Source organism: Copadichromis virginalis, linkage group LG15 (genome assembly GCF_057382275.1).
Source record: "Copadichromis virginalis isolate Kocher_CV1m ecotype Utaka linkage group LG15, C_Virginalis_male_GT1.1, whole genome shotgun sequence".
Lineage (NCBI taxonomy): Eukaryota > Metazoa > Chordata > Actinopteri > Cichliformes > Cichlidae > Copadichromis > Copadichromis virginalis.
The window spans coordinates 12,336,980-12,355,065 of NC_140632.1; the positions used below are offsets into that span (position 1 = coordinate 12,336,980).

At 39.1% G+C, this 18,086-nt stretch overlaps 9 non-coding genes and 11 pseudogenes across 9 annotated transcripts; all 20 read right to left on the bottom strand.

Moving 5' to 3' along the window:
* Positions 1-1,373: 1,373 nt before the first annotated feature.
* LOC146691936 (U2 spliceosomal RNA) lies at positions 1,374-1,494 on the bottom strand (annotated as a pseudogene).
* Positions 1,495-2,130: 636 nt separating this feature from the next.
* Positions 2,131-2,213, bottom strand: trnal-uaa (transfer RNA leucine (anticodon UAA)). The gene has a single exon. It is a non-coding gene; the product is annotated as a tRNA-Leu (tRNA).
* Positions 2,214-3,060: 847 nt separating this feature from the next.
* Positions 3,061-3,272, bottom strand: LOC146691938 (U2 spliceosomal RNA; annotated as a pseudogene).
* A 643-nt stretch (positions 3,273-3,915) lies between these two features.
* Positions 3,916-4,085, bottom strand: LOC146691939 (U2 spliceosomal RNA; annotated as a pseudogene).
* Positions 4,086-4,775: 690 nt separating this feature from the next.
* Positions 4,776-4,990, bottom strand: LOC146691940 (U2 spliceosomal RNA; annotated as a pseudogene).
* Positions 4,991-5,633: 643 nt separating this feature from the next.
* Positions 5,634-5,846, bottom strand: LOC146691941 (U2 spliceosomal RNA; annotated as a pseudogene).
* A 643-nt stretch (positions 5,847-6,489) lies between these two features.
* On the bottom strand, positions 6,490-6,680 carry LOC146691942 (U2 spliceosomal RNA). Its single transcript, XR_014915420.1, has one exon. It is a non-coding gene; the product is annotated as a U2 spliceosomal RNA (small nuclear RNA).
* A 630-nt stretch (positions 6,681-7,310) lies between these two features.
* On the bottom strand, positions 7,311-7,393 carry trnal-uaa (transfer RNA leucine (anticodon UAA)). The gene has a single exon. It is a non-coding gene; the product is annotated as a tRNA-Leu (tRNA).
* Positions 7,394-8,240: 847 nt separating this feature from the next.
* LOC146691944 (U2 spliceosomal RNA) lies at positions 8,241-8,453 on the bottom strand (annotated as a pseudogene).
* Positions 8,454-9,096: 643 nt separating this feature from the next.
* LOC146691945 (U2 spliceosomal RNA) lies at positions 9,097-9,287 on the bottom strand. The gene has a single exon (XR_014915423.1). It is a non-coding gene; the product is annotated as a U2 spliceosomal RNA (small nuclear RNA).
* Positions 9,288-9,923: 636 nt separating this feature from the next.
* Positions 9,924-10,006, bottom strand: trnal-uaa (transfer RNA leucine (anticodon UAA)). Its single transcript has one exon. It is a non-coding gene; the product is annotated as a tRNA-Leu (tRNA).
* An 847-nt stretch (positions 10,007-10,853) lies between these two features.
* LOC146691947 (U2 spliceosomal RNA) lies at positions 10,854-11,066 on the bottom strand (annotated as a pseudogene).
* A 644-nt stretch (positions 11,067-11,710) lies between these two features.
* LOC146691948 (U2 spliceosomal RNA) lies at positions 11,711-11,922 on the bottom strand (annotated as a pseudogene).
* Positions 11,923-12,565: 643 nt separating this feature from the next.
* On the bottom strand, positions 12,566-12,780 carry LOC146691949 (U2 spliceosomal RNA; annotated as a pseudogene).
* Positions 12,781-13,423: 643 nt separating this feature from the next.
* Positions 13,424-13,614, bottom strand: LOC146691950 (U2 spliceosomal RNA). Its single transcript, XR_014915429.1, has one exon. It is a non-coding gene; the product is annotated as a U2 spliceosomal RNA (small nuclear RNA).
* A 636-nt stretch (positions 13,615-14,250) lies between these two features.
* Positions 14,251-14,333, bottom strand: trnal-uaa (transfer RNA leucine (anticodon UAA)). The gene has a single exon. It is a non-coding gene; the product is annotated as a tRNA-Leu (tRNA).
* An 847-nt stretch (positions 14,334-15,180) lies between these two features.
* On the bottom strand, positions 15,181-15,393 carry LOC146691952 (U2 spliceosomal RNA; annotated as a pseudogene).
* Positions 15,394-16,036: 643 nt separating this feature from the next.
* Positions 16,037-16,248, bottom strand: LOC146691953 (U2 spliceosomal RNA; annotated as a pseudogene).
* A 723-nt stretch (positions 16,249-16,971) lies between these two features.
* On the bottom strand, positions 16,972-17,162 carry LOC146691954 (U2 spliceosomal RNA). The gene has a single exon (XR_014915430.1). It is a non-coding gene; the product is annotated as a U2 spliceosomal RNA (small nuclear RNA).
* A 636-nt stretch (positions 17,163-17,798) lies between these two features.
* trnal-uaa (transfer RNA leucine (anticodon UAA)) lies at positions 17,799-17,881 on the bottom strand. Its single transcript has one exon. It is a non-coding gene; the product is annotated as a tRNA-Leu (tRNA).
* Positions 17,882-18,086: the final 205 nt, after the last annotated feature.

Below are 18,086 nucleotides of genomic sequence, written 5' to 3' on the forward strand. Positions count from 1 at the left end.
ATAGCTAACCAGAACCATAACAATATCTGACATTTATGAATATATGGCTTCTTTAACAGCGTACACACATTTGCATAAAAAATCGTATCTAACTTTAACGGAATGTTCGGTACCCCTTTTCCCCCATCGGCAACCTCCTGATACATTTGTACTCTCTTTACGTACTCGTAACCTCCCCATATAAAGTTAAATATTCCCCTCATTATTTGTGCTCTAAATACTTGTGGCATCGGGAACACATAGCCTAGATACAATAATTTCGGCACCACCTCACTCTTTATCACTAACACCTTCCCAGTAATTGTAAGCTTCCTCATTTTCCATAGTCGTAATTTCCTTTCCACCTCTGCCATCTTCCCCTTCCAGTTCCAAATAGCATCGCCCTCCTTATTCCCAAAAGAAATTCCTAGAATGTCCATAGGACCTTCACACAAAGTATAATCACAAATATTTTCCCTTCTACCTTCCCACGTCCCCAAGTACTTATATTTTGTCTTTTCCTTATTTATTTTTGATCCTGTAACTTCTTCATATATTTTTAATATTTCCACAACTTCTCTTAAACTGTCGTCGTCCGCTAAATATAGTATAGTATCATCCGCATATTGAGATATTTTCAAACATTCCCCCCCCGGCATCATTATCCCCCTCACTCTTTTATTCTCCCGAATCGCACAAGCCAATGGTTCAACATATAATACATAGAGTACCACCGATAACGGGCACCCTTGTCTCAACCCCCTCGCTTGATGAACTTTTTCCGTGAGGAACCCGTTCAATTTGATTTTTGAATATATCTCTTTATAAAGGATCCTCACCCACCTTATAAATTGTTTTCCCAAGCCCATCTTAGTCATTACCTCCCACAAAATTTCGTAATCTAGCCTATCAAATGCCTTTTGTTGATCTAAACTTACACAGATTGCCGCCATTTTTCTATCCTTTACATATGCAAGTATGTCTCTATGTAATTGTATATTCCATGAAATTTGTCTCCCCTTCACCCCACACGTTTGATCACTTCCCACTATATCCGACATTACCCCTACCAATCTATTTGCAATTATCTTACTTAAAATCTTATAATCTACACATAACATAGTGAGCGGTCTATAATTATCAAGTAAATGAGGATTCCCTTTCTTAAATAATAACGAAATCACACCCGTCCTCATACTCTCCGCCATCTCTTCCCCCTCTAATATTTCTTTAAAGACCTCCAACAAATGTAACCCTATCACTCCCCAAAATACCTCATAAAATTCTTTCGTTAATCCATCTATTCCTGGTACCCTATTTACCTTCATTCCCTTTACCACCTTATATGCCTCTTCCATCGTTATTTCCCTTTCCAGAAACTCCCTATCTTCCTCTACTAATCTCCTCTTTAATGACCCCAAAAGAACATCTCTTTTTTCTGTCCCTACTTTTTCTTTTCTAAACTGATAAGAACAGATACTACACTTGATCTTAGCCAAAAGGCCGAGAAGCGATACCCACATATCGCACGACAGAAACGACTCATTCTGCTTACTGCAACTCTAACTCATGGTTACAATGAAGAACACAGTCGCCTTCTAACAAATGGTAGAGGACAGGTCGATGTTTTACTGACGTTTTACCTCCGAAACATCACAATATAACTATGGTCGGCATGTTTCAGTTTTTAAACGGCGCCACATATATGACGACACTTTAGTTTCTGAAACGCCGGTCAGCGCATGCCGGTTAATGAGATTCAAAATCACGTGGTCGCCTGCAGTCCAATCAGCGGTCGTTGAGACGGAGCGTCTTCAATTCATTTTTATAACTTTCTTGGCGTTATAATTGTTTTCATAATATGATAATTACATACTGTTACATTTTTAATGTTTCTCCTCCCGGTAACTGTATTCCTGTTATGTCTGGGCTTTCCCTAATTGCACAAGCCAACGGTTCTACATATAACATGTACAGTAAGACTGAGAGGGGGCGACCTTGGCACAGACCTCTCATTTGTCTTTCATCCCAGCTTTTTTGGGGGTGACTGGGTGGGGGGATATTGCTCACAGCAAATTCCTAAAAACTCCTATTGATCATTGTTGCTCCCATAGATACATTTCAGTTTACCAGTCATGAGGCTCCAAATTATACCAGGAGTGGGGTTTGAACCCACGAGAGCATGCGCTCATTGGAGCTTAAGGCCAACGCCTTAACCACTCGGCCACCCTGGTGCATATATATTGTGCATGCGTGTTCCTTTAGGAAACAGGAAGATTGGTAGGAGAAAGAAAGGTATTAATCTTGTTTGTTAGGATCATAGCCATAAATGGAGGACTCTTATAAAGTCCATGGATTTTCATTCACACATATTACATGAGGTATCTACTCTTTACACACTAAGGATCCACACTACCAGGGCTACGGCACACAGCTGTTTTATAAATCATCAAAACCAATACTATCCTAAGATTTATTATATACAAAAATGATCTGTTCCAAAATGTTTTCATGTAATCCTGAAAACAGAAAAACAATCTTCTGCACTATTAACCATCCACAAATGGAAACAACAGACAATACAGGTGATTTTAGCTAAAAAGCCAAGAAAAAATTGTGTGGTGTTTTTTTTTTCAAACGATGTAATTTACAGCCACAGAGGACAGAAAGCTGCAGTATGTAGAGAAAGAGAAGAGTTAAACCTATAATCAACATGAGTCCTTGTAGATGGCAGCCTCCGGTTTTTAAAGACTTCTATTGGTCTCTAGTGGACAACAGAGGTAACTGCAGGATTGGAGCCAGAATAGTGTAACTGCAGTTCAAAACGACATATTTTTTTGATTTCCCATAGAAAGTGTGTGTCCAGCCACGTGTCAGTCCAAGTGGCAGGATTTAGTAATTCTGGTAATAGTTAAATGTAAGTCATTCACAAATATTAAGTCGCAAGATTTCAGTCTGACTAACCTTGGAAGATTACACGAAGACAATGTCCAGATATGCAGACGCACGCATATATCTAGCGTATAAGAAATTTCTTTGCACAAACTGTTGAGTCAAATGCCATTTGTTTTTCACAGCTTCAGGGGGTGCACCGTTCCTAGAAATACTGCAATACCAGGTCGATGCGTGGAGTGGACGGAGCAAGCCCCTATTCCATCTCCCTGCTCCAAAAATCAATTTAATATATGGTCCCCGGGTAGGGGACGTATCAGATATTAAACTGATAAGAACAGATTTTTTTTTTCTTTTTTTCTTTTTTTTTTTTCCTCTGCAGGGCTACGGCACACAGCTGTTTTATAAATCATCAAAACCAATACTATCCTAAGATTTATTATATACAAAAATGATCTGTTCCAAAATGTTTTCATGTAATCCTGAAAACAGAAAAACAATCTTCTGCACTATTAACCATCCACAAATGGAAACAACAGACAATACAGGTGATTTTAGCTAAAAAGCCAAGAAAAAATTGTGTGGTGTTTTTTTTTTCAAACGATGTAATTTACAGCCACAGAGGACAGAAAGCTGCAGTATGTAGAGAAAGAGAAGAGTTAAACCTATAATCAACATGAGTCCTTGTAGATGGAAGCCTCCGGTTTTTAAAGACTTCTATTGGTCTCTAGTGGACAACAGAGGTAACTGCAGGATTGGAGCCAGAATAGTGTAACTGCAGTTCAAAACGAGATATTTTTTTGATTTCCCATAGAAAGTGTGTGTCCAGCCACGTGTCAGTCCAAGTGGCAGGATTTAGTAATTCTGGTAATAGTTAAATGTAAGTCATTCACAAATATTAAGTCGCAAGATTTCAGTCTGACTAACCTTGGAAGATTACACGAAGACAATGTCCAGATATGCAGACGCACGCATATATCTAGCGTATAAGAAATTTCTTTGCACAAACTGTTGAGTCAAATGCCATTTGTTTTTCACAGCTTCAGGGGGTGCACCGTTCCTAGAAATACTGCAATACCAGGTCGATGCGTGGAGTGGACGGAGCAAGCCCCTATTCCATCTCCCTGCTCCAAAAATCAATTTAATATATGGTCCCCGGGTAGGGGACGTATCAGATATTAAACTGATAAGAACAGATTTTTTTTTTTTTCTTTTTTTCTTCTTTTTTTTTTTCCTCTGCAGGGCTACGGCACACAGCTGTTTTATAAATCATCAAAACCAATACTATCCTAAGATTTATTATATACAAAAATGATCTGTTCCAAAATGTTTTCATGTAATCCTGAAAACAGAAAAACAATCTTCTGCACTATTAACCATCCACAAATGGAAACAACAGACAATACAGGTGATTTTAGCTAAAAAGCCAAGAAAAAATTGTGTGGTGTTTTTTTTTTCAAACGATGTAATTTACAGCCACAGAGGACAGAAAGCTGCAGTATGTAGAGAAAGAGAAGAGTTAAACCTATAATCAACATGAGTCCTTGTAGATGGAAGCCTCCGGTTTTTAAAGACTTCTATTGGTCTCTAGTGGACAACAGAGGTAACTGCAGGATTGGAGCCAGAATAGTGTAACTGCAGTTCAAAACGACATATTTTTTTGATTTCCCATAGAAAGTGTGTGTCCAGCCACGTGTCAGTCCAAGTGGCAGGATTTAGTAATTCTGGTAATAGTTAAATGTAAGTCATTCACAAATATTAAGTCGCAAGATTTCAGTCTGACTAACCTTGGAAGATTACACGAAGACAATGTCCAGATATGCAGACGCACGCATATATCTAGCGTATAAGAAATTTCTTTGCACAAACTGTTGAGTCAAATGCCATTTGTTTTTCACAGCTTCAGGGGGTGCACCGTTCCTAGAAATACTGCAATACCAGGTCGATGCGTGGAGTGGACGGAGCAAGCCCCTATTCCATCTCCCTGCTCCAAAAATCAATTTAATATATGGTCCCCGGGTAGGGGACGTATCAGATATTAAACTGATAAGAACAGATTTTTTTTTTTTTCTTTTTTTCTTTTTTTTTTTTCCTCTGCAGGGCTACGGCACACAGCTGTTTTATAAATCATCAAAACCAATACTATCCTAAGATTTATTATATACAAAAATGATCTGTTCCAAAATGTTTTCATGTAATCCTGAAAACAGAAAAACAATCTTCTGCACTATTAACCATCCACAAATGGAAACAACAGACAATACAGGTGATTTTAGCTAAAAAGCCAAGAAAAAATTGTGTGGTGTTTTTTTTTTCAAACGATGTAATTTACAGCCACAGAGGACAGAAAGCTGCAGTATGTAGAGAAAGAGAAGAGTTAAACCTATAATCAACATGAGTCCTTGTAGATGGCAGCCTCCGGTTTTTAAAGACTTCTATTGGTCTCTAGTGGACAACAGAGGTAACTGCAGGATTGGAGCCAGAATAGTGTAACTGCAGTTCAAAACGACATATTTTTTTGATTTCCCATAGAAAGTGTGTGTCCAGCCACGTGTCAGTCCAAGTGGCAGGATTTAGTAATTCTGGTAATAGTTAAATGTAAGTCATTCACAAATATTAAGTCGCAAGATTTCAGTCTGACTAACCTTGGAAGATTACACGAAGACAATGTCCAGATATGCAGACGCACGCATATATCTAGCGTATAAGAAATTTCTTTGCACAAACTGTTGAGTCAAATGCCATTTGTTTTTCACAGCTTCAGGGGGTGCACCGTTCCTAGAAATACTGCAATACCAGGTCGATGCGTGGAGTGGACGGAGCAAGCCCCTATTCCATCTCCCTGCTCCAAAAATCAATTTAATATATGGTCCCCGGGTAGGGGACGTATCAGATATTAAACTGATAAGAACAGATTTTTTTTTTTCTTTTTTTCTTTTTTTTTTTTCCTCTGCAGGGCTACGGCACACAGCTGTTTTATAAATCATCAAAACCAATACTATCCTAAGATTTATTATATACAAAAATGATCTGTTCCAAAATGTTTTCATGTAATCCTGAAAACAGAAAAACAATCTTCTGCACTATTAACCATCCACAAATGGAAACAACAGACAATACAGGTGATTTTAGCTAAAAAGCCAAGAAAAAATTGTGTGGTGTTTTTTTTTTCAAACGATGTAATTTACAGCCACAGAGGACAGAAAGCTGCAGTATGTAGAGAAAGAGAAGAGTTAAACCTATAATCAACATGAGTCCTTGTAGATGGAAGCCTCCGGTTTTTAAAGACTTCTATTGGTCTCTAGTGGACAACAGAGGTAACTGCAGGATTGGAGCCAGAATAGTGTAACTGCAGTTCAAAACGAGATATTTTTTTGATTTCCCATAGAAAGTGTGTGTCCAGCCACGTGTCAGTCCAAGTGGCAGGATTTAGTAATTCTGGTAATAGTTAAATGTAAGTCATTCACAAATATTAAGTCGCAAGATTTCAGTCTGACTAACCTTGGAAGATTACACGAAGACAATGTCCAGATATGCAGACGCACGCATATATCTAGCGTATAAGAAATTTCTTTGCACAAACTGTTGAGTCAAATGCCATTTGTTTTTCACAGCTTCAGGGGGTGCACCGTTCCTAGAAATACTGCAATACCAGGTCGATGCGTGGAGTGGACGGAGCAAGCCCCTATTCCATCTCCCTGCTCCAAAAATCAATTTAATATATGGTCCCCGGGTAGGGGACGTATCAGATATTAAACTGATAAGAACAGATACTACACTTGATCTTAGCCAAAAGGCCGAGAAGCGATACCCACATATCGCACGACAGAAACGACTCATTCTGCTTACTGCAACTCTAACTCATGGTTACAATGAAGAACACAGTCGCCTTCTAACAAATGGTAGAGGACAGGTCGATGTTTTACTGACGTTTTACCTCCGAAACATCACAATATAACTATGGTCGGCATGTTTCAGTTTTTAAACGGCGCCACATATATGACGACACTTTAGTTTCTGAAACGCCGGTCAGCGCATGCCGGTTAATGAGATTCAAAATCACGTGGTCGCCTGCAGTCCAATCAGCGGTCGTTGAGACGGAGCGTCTTCAATTCATTTTTATAACTTTCTTGGCGTTATAATTGTTTTCATAATATGATAATTACATACTGTTACATTTTTAATGTTTCTCCTCCCGGTAACTGTATTCCTGTTATGTCTGGGCTTTCCCTAATTGCACAAGCCAACGGTTCTACATATAACATGTACAGTAAGACTGAGAGGGGGCGACCTTGGCCTCTCATTTGTCTTTCATCCCAGCTTTTTTGGGGGTGACTGGGTGGGGGGATATTGCTCACAGCAAATTCCTAAAAACTCCTATTGATCATTGTTGCTCCCATAGATACATTTCAGTTTACCAGTCATGAGGCTCCAAATTATACCAGGAGTGGGGTTTGAACCCACGAGAGCATGCGCTCATTGGAGCTTAAGGCCAACGCCTTAACCACTCGGCCACCCTGGTGCATATATATTGTGCATGCGTGTTCCTTTAGGAAACAGGAAGATTGGTAGGAGAAAGAAAGGTATTAATCTTGTTTGTTAGGATCATAGCCATAAATGGAGGACTCTTATAAAGTCCATGGATTTTCATTCACACATATTACATGAGGTATCTACTCTTTACACACTAAGGATCCACACTACCAGGGCTACGGCACACAGCTGTTTTATAAATCATCAAAACCAATACTATCCTAAGATTTATTATATACAAAAATGATCTGTTCCAAAATGTTTTCATGTAATCCTGAAAACAGAAAAACAATCTTCTGCACTATTAACCATCCACAAATGGAAACAACAGACAATACAGGTGATTTTAGCTAAAAAGCCAAGAAAAAATTGTGTGGTGTTTTTTTTTTCAAACGATGTAATTTACAGCCACAGAGGACAGAAAGCTGCAGTATGTAGAGAAAGAGAAGAGTTAAACCTATAATCAACATGAGTCCTTGTAGATGGCAGCCTCCGGTTTTTAAAGACTTCTATTGGTCTCTAGTGGACAACAGAGGTAACTGCAGGATTGGAGCCAGAATAGTGTAACTGCAGTTCAAAACGACATATTTTTTTGATTTCCCATAGAAAGTGTGTGTCCAGCCACGTGTCAGTCCAAGTGGCAGGATTTAGTAATTCTGGTAATAGTTAAATGTAAGTCATTCACAAATATTAAGTCGCAAGATTTCAGTCTGACTAACCTTGGAAGATTACACGAAGACAATGTCCAGATATGCAGACGCACGCATATATCTAGCGTATAAGAAATTTCTTTGCACAAACTGTTGAGTCAAATGCCATTTGTTTTTCACAGCTTCAGGGGGTGCACCGTTCCTAGAAATACTGCAATACCAGGTCGATGCGTGGAGTGGACGGAGCAAGCCCCTATTCCATCTCCCTGCTCCAAAAATCAATTTAATATATGGTCCCCGGGTAGGGGACGTATCAGATATTAAACTGATAAGAACAGATTTTTTTTTTTCTTTTTTTCTTTTTTTTTTTTCCTCTGCAGGGCTACGGCACACAGCTGTTTTATAAATCATCAAAACCAATACTATCCTAAGATTTATTATATACAAAAATGATCTGTTCCAAAATGTTTTCATGTAATCCTGAAAACAGAAAAACAATCTTCTGCACTATTAACCATCCACAAATGGAAACAACAGACAATACAGGTGATTTTAGCTAAAAAGCCAAGAAAAAATTGTGTGGTGTTTTTTTTTTCAAACGATGTAATTTACAGCCACAGAGGACAGAAAGCTGCAGTATGTAGAGAAAGAGAAGAGTTAAACCTATAATCAACATGAGTCCTTGTAGATGGAAGCCTCCGGTTTTTAAAGACTTCTATTGGTCTCTAGTGGACAACAGAGGTAACTGCAGGATTGGAGCCAGAATAGTGTAACTGCAGTTCAAAACGAGATATTTTTTTGATTTCCCATAGAAAATGTGTGTCCAGCCACGTGTCAGTCCAAGTGGCAGGATTTAGTAATTCTGGTAATAGTTAAATGTAAGTCATTCACAAATATTAAGTCGCAAGATTTCAGTCTGACTAACCTTGGAAGATTACACGAAGACAATGTCCAGATATGCAGACGCACGCATATATCTAGCGTATAAGAAATTTCTTTGCACAAACTGTTGAGTCAAATGCCATTTGTTTTTCACAGCTTCAGGGGGTGCACCGTTCCTAGAAATACTGCAATACCAGGTCGATGCGTGGAGTGGACGGAGCAAGCCCCTATTCCATCTCCCTGCTCCAAAAATCAATTTAATATATGGTCCCCGGGTAGGGGACGTATCAGATATTAAACTGATAAGAACAGATACTACACTTGATCTTAGCCAAAAGGCCGAGAAGCGATACCCACATATCGCACGACAGAAACGACTCATTCTGCTTACTGCAACTCTAACTCATGGTTACAATGAAGAACACAGTCGCCTTCTAACAAATGGTAGAGGACAGGTCGATGTTTTACTGACGTTTTACCTCCGAAACATCACAATATAACTATGGTCGGCATGTTTCAGTTTTTAAACGGCGCCACATATATGACGACACTTTAGTTTCTGAAACGCCGGTCAGCGCATGCCGGTTAATGAGATTCAAAATCACGTGGTCGCCTGCAGTCCAATCAGCGGTCGTTGAGACGGAGCGTCTTCAATTCATTTTTATAACTTTCTTGGCGTTATAATTGTTTTCATAATATGATAATTACATACTGTTACATTTTTAATGTTTCTCCTCCCGGTAACTGTATTCCTGTTATGTCTGGGCTTTCCCTAATTGCACAAGCCAACGGTTCTACATATAACATGTACAGTAAGACTGAGAGGGGGCGACCTTGGCACAGACCTCTCATTTGTCTTTCATCCCAGCTTTTTTGGGGGTGACTGGGTGGGGGGATATTGCTCACAGAAAATTCCTAAAAACTCCTATTGATCATTGTTGCTCCCATAGATACATTTCAGTTTACCAGTCATGAGGCTCCAAATTATACCAGGAGTGGGGTTTGAACCCACGAGAGCATGCGCTCATTGGAGCTTAAGTCCAACGCCTTAACCACTCGGCCACCCTGGTGCATATATATTGTGCATGCGTGTTCCTTTAGGAAACAGGAAGATTGGTAGGAGAAAGAAAGGTATTAATCTTGTTTGTTAGGATCATAGCCATAAATGGAGGACTCTTATAAAGTCCATGGATTTTCATTCACACATATTACATGAGGTATCTACTCTTTACACACTAAGGATCCACACTACCAGGGCTACGGCACACAGCTGTTTTATAAATCATCAAAACCAATACTATCCTAAGATTTATTATATACAAAAATGATCTGTTCCAAAATGTTTTCATGTAATCCTGAAAACAGAAAAACAATCTTCTGCACTATTAACCATCCACAAATGGAAACAACAGACAATACAGGTGATTTTAGCTAAAAAGCCAAGAAAAAATTGTGTGGTGTTTTTTTTTTCAAACGATGTAATTTACAGCCACAGAGGACAGAAAGCTGCAGTATGTAGAGAAAGAGAAGAGTTAAACCTATAATCAACATGAGTCCTTGTAGATGGCAGCCTCCGGTTTTTAAAGACTTCTATTGGTCTCTAGTGGACAACAGAGGTAACTGCAGGATTGGAGCCAGAATAGTGTAACTGCAGTTCAAAACGACATATTTTTTTGATTTCCCATAGAAAGTGTGTGTCCAGCCACGTGTCAGTCCAAGTGGCAGGATTTAGTAATTCTGGTAATAGTTAAATGTAAGTCATTCACAAATATTAAGTCGCAAGATTTCAGTCTGACTAACCTTGGAAGATTACACGAAGACAATGTCCAGATATGCAGACGCACGCATATATCTAGCGTATAAGAAATTTCTTTGCGCAAACTGTTGAGTCAAATGCCATTTGTTTTTCACAGCTTCAGGGGGTGCACCGTTCCTAGAAATACTGCAATACCAGGTCGATGCGTGGAGTGGACGGAGCAAGCCCCTATTCCATCTCCCTGCTCCAAAAATCAATTTAATATATGGTCCCCGGGTAGGGGACGTATCAGATATTAAACTGATAAGAACAGATTTTTTTTTTTCTTTTTTTCTTTTTTTTTTTTCCTCTGCAGGGCTACGGCACACAGCTGTTTTATAAATCATCAAAACCAATACTATCCTAAGATTTATTATATACAAAAATGATCTGTTCCAAAATGTTTTCATGTAATCCTGAAAACAGAAAAACAATCTTCTGCACTATTAACCATCCACAAATGGAAACAACAGACAATACAGGTGATTTTAGCTAAAAAGCCAAGAAAAAATTGTGTGGTGTTTTTTTTTTTCAAACGATGTAATTTACAGCCACAGAGGACAGAAAGCTGCAGTATGTAGAGAAAGAGAAGAGTTAAACCTATAATCAACATGAGTCCTTGTAGATGGCAGCCTCCGGTTTTTAAAGACTTCTATTGGTCTCTAGTGGACAACAGAGGTAACTGCAGGATTGGAGCCAGAATAGTGTAACTGCAGTTCAAAACGACATATTTTTTTGATTTCCCATAGAAAGTGTGTGTCCAGCCACGTGTCAGTCCAAGTGGCAGGATTTAGTAATTCTGGTAATAGTTAAATGTAAGTCATTCACAAATATTAAGTCGCAAGATTTCAGTCTGACTAACCTTGGAAGATTACACGAAGACAATGTCCAGATATGCAGACGCACGCATATATCTAGCGTATAAGAAATTTCTTTGCACAAACTGTTGAGTCAAATGCCATTTGTTTTTCACAGCTTCAGGGGGTGCACCGTTCCTAGAAATACTGCAATACCAGGTCGATGCGTGGAGTGGACGGAGCAAGCCCCTATTCCATCTCCCTGCTCCAAAAATCAATTTAATATATGGTCCCCGGGTAGGGGACGTATCAGATATTAAACTGATAAGAACAGATTTTTTTTTTCTTTTTTTCTTTTTTTTTTTTCCTCTGCAGGGCTACGGCACACAGCTGTTTTATAAATCATCAAAACCAATACTATCCTAAGATTTATTATATACAAAAATGATCTGTTCCAAAATGTTTTCATGTAATCCTGAAAACAGAAAAACAATCTTCTGCACTATTAACCATCCACAAATGGAAACAACAGACAATACAGGTGATTTTAGCTAAAAAGCCAAGAAAAAATTGTGTGGTGTTTTTTTTTTCAAACGATGTAATTTACAGCCACAGAGGACAGAAAGCTGCAGTATGTAGAGAAAGAGAAGAGTTAAACCTATAATCAACATGAGTCCTTGTAGATGGAAGCCTCCGGTTTTTAAAGACTTCTATTGGTCTCTAGTGGACAACAGAGGTAACTGCAGGATTGGAGCCAGAATAGTGTAACTGCAGTTCAAAACGACATATTTTTTTGATTTCCCATAGAAAGTGTGTGTCCAGCCACGTGTCAGTCCAAGTGGCAGGATTTAGTAATTCTGGTAATAGTTAAATGTAAGTCATTCACAAATATTAAGTCGCAAGATTTCAGTCTGACTAACCTTGGAAGATTACACGAAGACAATGTCCAGATATGCAGACGCACGCATATATCTAGCGTATAAGAAATTTCTTTGCACAAACTGTTGAGTCAAATGCCATTTGTTTTTCACAGCTTCAGGGGGTGCACCGTTCCTAGAAATACTGCAATACCAGGTCGATGCGTGGAGTGGACGGAGCAAGCCCCTATTCCATCTCCCTGCTCCAAAAATCAATTTAATATATGGTCCCCGGGTAGGGGACGTATCAGATATTAAACTGATAAGAACAGATTTTTTTTTTTTTCTTTTTTTCTTTTTTTTTTTTCCTCTGCAGGGCTACGGCACACAGCTGTTTTATAAATCATCAAAACCAATACTATCCTAAGATTTATTATATACAAAAATGATCTGTTCCAAAATGTTTTCATGTAATCCTGAAAACAGAAAAACAATCTTCTGCACTATTAACCATCCACAAATGGAAACAACAGACAATACAGGTGATTTTAGCTAAAAAGCCAAGAAAAAATTGTGTGGTGTTTTTTTTTTCAAACGATGTAATTTACAGCCACAGAGGACAGAAAGCTGCAGTATGTAGAGAAAGAGAAGAGTTAAACCTATAATCAACATGAGTCCTTGTAGATGGAAGCCTCCGGTTTTTAAAGACTTCTATTGGTCTCTAGTGGACAACAGAGGTAACTGCAGGATTGGAGCCAGAATAGTGTAACTGCAGTTCAAAACGAGATATTTTTTTGATTTCCCATAGAAAATGTGTGTCCAGCCACGTGTCAGTCCAAGTGGCAGGATTTAGTAATTCTGGTAATAGTTAAATGTAAGTCATTCACAAATATTAAGTCGCAAGATTTCAGTCTGACTAACCTTGGAAGATTACACGAAGACAATGTCCAGATATGCAGACGCACGCATATATCTAGCGTATAAGAAATTTCTTTGCACAAACTGTTGAGTCAAATGCCATTTGTTTTTCACAGCTTCAGGGGGTGCACCGTTCCTAGAAATACTGCAATACCAGGTCGATGCGTGGAGTGGACGGAGCAAGCCCCTATTCCATCTCCCTGCTCCAAAAATCAATTTAATATATGGTCCCCGGGTAGGGGACGTATCAGATATTAAACTGATAAGAACAGATACTACACTTGATCTTAGCCAAAAGGCCGAGAAGCGATACCCACATATCGCACGACAGAAACGACTCATTCTGCTTACTGCAACTCTAACTCATGGTTACAATGAAGAACACAGTCGCCTTCTAACAAATGGTAGAGGACAGGTCGATGTTTTACTGACGTTTTACCTCCGAAACATCACAATATAACTATGGTCGGCATGTTTCAGTTTTTAAACGGCGCCACATATATGACGACACTTTAGTTTCTGAAACGCCGGTCAGCGCATGCCGGTTAATGAGATTCAAAATCACGTGGTCGCCTGCAGTCCAATCAGCGGTCGTTGAGACGGAGCGTCTTCAATTCATTTTTATAACTTTCTTGGCGTTATAATTGTTTTCATAATATGATAATTACATACTGTTACATTTTTAATGTTTCTCCTCCCGGTAACTGTATTCCTGTTATGTCTGGGCTTTCCCTAATTGCACAAGCCAACGGTTCTACATATAACATGTACAGTAAGACTGAGAGGGGGCGACCTTGGCACAGACCTCTCATTTGTCTTTCATCCCAGCTTTTTTGGGGGTGACTGGGTGGGGGGATATTGCTCACAGAAAATTCCTAAAAACTCCTATTGATCATTGTTGCTCCCATAGATACATTTCAGTTTACCAGTCATGAGGCTCCAAATTATACCAGGAGTGGGGTTTGAACCCACGAGAGCATGCGCTCATTGGAGCTTAAGTCCAACGCCTTAACCACTCGGCCACCCTGGTGCATATATATTGTGCATGCGTGTTCCTTTAGGAAACAGGAAGATTGGTAGGAGAAAGAAAGGTATTAATCTTGTTTGTTAGGATCATAGCCATAAATGGAGGACTCTTATAAAGTCCATGGATTTTCATTCACACATATTACATGAGGTATCTACTCTTTACACACTAAGGATCCACACTACCAGGGCTACGGCACACAGCTGTTTTATAAATCATCAAAACCAATACTATCCTAAGATTTATTATATACAAAAATGATCTGTTCCAAAATGTTTTCATGTAATCCTGAAAACAGAAAAACAATCTTCTGCACTATTAACCATCCACAAATGGAAACAACAGACAATACAGGTGATTTTAGCTAAAAAGCCAAGAAAAAATTGTGTGGTGTTTTTTTTTTCAAACGATGTAATTTACAGCCACAGAGGACAGAAAGCTGCAGTATGTAGAGAAAGAGAAGAGTTAAACCTATAATCAACATGAGTCCTTGTAGATGGCAGCCTCCGGTTTTTAAAGACTTCTATTGGTCTCTAGTGGACAACAGAGGTAACTGCAGGATTGGAGCCAGAATAGTGTAACTGCAGTTCAAAACGACATATTTTTTTGATTTCCCATAGAAAGTGTGTGTCCAGCCACGTGTCAGTCCAAGTGGCAGGATTTAGTAATTCTGGTAATAGTTAAATGTAAGTCATTCACAAATATTAAGTCGCAAGATTTCAGTCTGACTAACCTTGGAAGATTACACGAAGACAATGTCCAGATATGCAGACGCACGCATATATCTAGCGTATAAGAAATTTCTTTGCACAAACTGTTGAGTCAAATGCCATTTGTTTTTCACAGCTTCAGGGGGTGCACCGTTCCTAGAAATACTGCAATACCAGGTCGATGCGTGGAGTGGACGGAGCAAGCCCCTATTCCATCTCCCTGCTCCAAAAATCAATTTAATATATGGTCCCCGGGTAGGGGACGTATCAGATATTAAACTGATAAGAACAGATTTTTTTTTTTCTTTTTTTCTTTTTTTTTTTTCCTCTGCAGGGCTACGGCACACAGCTGTTTTATAAATCATCAAAACCAATACTATCCTAAGATTTATTATATACAAAAATGATCTGTTCCAAAATGTTTTCATGTAATCCTGAAAACAGAAAAACAATCTTCTGCACTATTAACCATCCACAAATGGAAACAACAGACAATACAGGTGATTTTAGCTAAAAAGCCAAGAAAAAATTGTGTGGTGTTTTTTTTTTCAAACGATGTAATTTACAGCCACAGAGGACAGAAAGCTGCAGTATGTAGAGAAAGAGAAGAGTTAAACCTATAATCAACATGAGTCCTTGTAGATGGAAGCCTCCGGTTTTTAAAGACTTCTATTGGTCTCTAGTGGACAACAGAGGTAACTGCAGGATTGGAGCCAGAATAGTGTAACTGCAGTTCAAAACGAGATATTTTTTTGATTTCCCATAGAAAGTGTGTGTCCAGCCACGTGTCAGTCCAAGTGGCAGGATTTAGTAATTCTGGTAATAGTTAAATGTAAGTCATTCACAAATATTAAGTCGCAAGATTTCAGTCTGACTAACCTTGGAAGATTACACGAAGACAATGTCCAGATATGCAGACGCACGCATATATCTAGCGTATAAGAAATTTCTTTGCGCAAACTGTTGAGTCAAATGCCATTTGTTTTTCACAGCTTCAGGGGGTGCACCGTTCCTAGAAATACTGCAATACCAGGTCGATGCGTGGAGTGGACGGAGCAAGCCCCTATTCCATCTCCCTGCTCCAAAAATCAATTTAATATATGGTCCCCGGGTAGGGGACGTATCAGATATTAAACTGATAAGAACAGATTTTTTTTTTCTTTTTTTCTTTTTTTTTTTTCCTCTGCAGGGCTACGGCACACAGCTGTTTTATAAATCATCAAAACCAATACTATCCTAAGATTTATTATATCGTTAGCTTCATAGCATAAGTGCCTAAGTCATTGACTTAGTCAAATGACTTAGGCAATTATGCTATGAAGCTAACGATATACAAAAATGATCTGTTCCAAAATGTTTTCATGTAATCCTGAAAACAGAAAAACAATCTTCTGCACTATTAACCATCCACAAATGGAAACAACAGACAATACAGGTGATTTTAGCTAAAAAGCCAAGAAAAAATTGTGTGGTGTTTTTTTTTTCAAACGATGTAATTTACAGCCACAGAGGACAGAAAGCTGCAGTATGTAGAGAAAGAGAAGAGTTAAACCTATAATCAACATGAGTCCTTGTAGATGGAAGCCTCCGGTTTTTAAAGACTTCTATTGGTCTCTAGTGGACAACAGAGGTAACTGCAGGATTGGAGCCAGAATAGTGTAACTGCAGTTCAAAACGAGATATTTTTTTGATTTCCCATAGAAAGTGTGTGTCCAGCCACGTGTCAGTCCAAGTGGCAGGATTTAGTAATTGTGGTAATAGTTAAATGTAAGTCATTCACAAATATTAAGTCGCAAGATTTCAGTCTGACTAACCTTGGAAGATTACACGAAGACAATGTCCAGATATGCAGACGCACGCATATATCTAGCGTATAAGAAATTTCTTTGCACAAACTGTTGAGTCAAATGCCATTTGTTTTTCACAGCTTCAGGGGGTGCACCGTTCCTAGAAATACTGCAATACCAGGTCGATGCGTGGAGTGGACGGAGCAAGCCCCTATTCCATCTCCCTGCTCCAAAAATCAATTTAATATATGGTCCCCGGGTAGGGGACGTATCAGATATTAAACTGATAAGAACAGATACTACACTTGATCTTAGCCAAAAGGCCGAGAAGCGATACCCACATATCGCACGACAGAAACGACTCATTCTGCTTACTGCAACTCTAACTCATGGTTACAATGAAGAACACAGTCGCCTTCTAACAAATGGTAGAGGACAGGTCGATGTTTTACTGACGTTTTACCTCCGAAACATCACAATATAACTATGGTCGGCATGTTTCAGTTTTTAAACGGCGCCACATATATGACGACACTTTAGTTTCTGAAACGCCGGTCAGCGCATGCCGGTTAATGAGATTCAAAATCACGTGGTCGCCTGCAGTCCAATCAGCGGTCGTTGAGACGGAGCGTCTTCAATTCATTTTTATAACTTTCTTGGCGTTATAATTGTTTTCATAATATGATAATTACATACTGTTACATTTTTAATGTTTCTCCTCCCGGTAACTGTATTCCTGTTATGTCTGGGCTTTCCCTAATTGCACAAGCCAACGGTTCTACATATAACATGTACAGTAAGACTGAGAGGGGGCGACCTTGGCACAGACCTCTCATTTGTCTTTCATCCCAGCTTTTTTGGGGGTGACTGGGTGGGGGGATATTGCTCACAGCAAATTCCTAAAAACTCCTATTGATCATTGTTGCTCCCATAGATACATTTCAGTTTACCAGTCATGAGGCTCCAAATTATACCAGGAGTGGGGTTTGAACCCACGAGAGCATGCGCTCATTGGAGCTTAAGGCCAACGCCTTAACCACTCGGCCACCCTGGTGCATATATATTGTGCATGCGTGTTCCTTTAGGAAACAGGAAGATTGGTAGGAGAAAGAAAGGTATTAATCTTGTTTGTTAGGATCATAGCCATAAATGGAGGACTCTTATAAAGTCCATGGATTTTCATTCACACATATTACATGAGGTATCTACTCTTTACACACTAAGGATCCACACTACCAGGGCTACGGCACACAGCTGTT